Source organism: Desmodus rotundus, chromosome 2 (genome assembly GCF_022682495.2).
Source record: "Desmodus rotundus isolate HL8 chromosome 2, HLdesRot8A.1, whole genome shotgun sequence".
Taxonomy (NCBI): Eukaryota; Metazoa; Chordata; class Mammalia; order Chiroptera; family Phyllostomidae; genus Desmodus; species Desmodus rotundus.
Window position 1 is genome coordinate 23,012,136 of NC_071388.1, and position 1,002 is coordinate 23,013,137.

The 1,002-nt window shown below is 35.3% G+C and overlaps 1 pseudogene; it reads left to right on the forward strand.

The window, feature by feature from the left end:
• The first annotated feature begins 512 nt into the window (after positions 1 to 512).
• Positions 513 to 668, forward strand: LOC128780350 (small nucleolar RNA SNORA73 family; annotated as a pseudogene).
• The last annotated feature ends 334 nt before the right edge of the window (positions 669 to 1,002 follow it).

Consider the following 1,002-nt stretch of genomic DNA (forward strand, 5'->3'; position numbering starts at 1 on the left):
AGTAAAGCTGGAGGAAAAAAGAAAAAAATTGTTCATTTAACTTCAATTACATTTTTTTAAATTTATTGATTTTTTTAGAAAGAGAGGAAGGGAGTGGGGAGAGAAAGAGAGGTTAATGTATTGTTCTACTTATTTATGCATTCATCGGCTGATTCTTGTATGTGCCCTGACCTGGGACTGAACCCACAACCGTGGTGCATTGGGACGACACTCCAACCAAGCCACTCAGCCAGGGCAAATTGTTCATTTTAATGACATTTGACAGCTGGATAGTAAAAACAGAAAAAAATGGTACACTGTATGATCTTCAATCCAAACATTTATGTTAGGGTGAATCATTCTGATAATGTTTGTGTAATGTTGTGATGTTATAAGTCTACCATGAAGTCTACAATTCACAGAAGCAGTGATTCTATAACATTCTTTTTTTTTTTTCCAAAAAATTCTGCCTTCTACCTTTCAAAAAAATGCTAGTGATTGACTTTTACATTTTATACCTTACTCCACTCTCCCCAGGCTCAGTCCAGGGGGCGTAGGGGAGCTTAGAGCTCTGGCCTATCTACAACACTGGAGAGAAAGCAGGCCTTGAGTCTGCACCTGCATATTCCTACAGCTTCTCAGAAGCTCATGAACAATGACTGAGGAGATAAACCATGGAGGAAACATCTAAGAAAAAAAAGAGAGAAGAAAAAAGGAAGAAAAGAAAAAATATATATATACGGGTATATTACATCTTATCATAAAGTTGAGAACCTGGATCCCCTGTGTGGTAAAACACAAAGTTTGCATAGTCTGAGGAGCATTTTGTCTATTTATCGGATTTTATTATTATCCTTACCATATACAGTGTTTTGAGGACAAATTACACAAAACAAAAACAGAAGCATTGTGGGAGTTAGTATTATTTTTGTGGCTTTATAATAAAAACAAAAATAATGATTTTGTTAGTCTTTAAAATGTCAGCAATCATGTTGACATTTTTACTGCTAGAACTGCTAAACA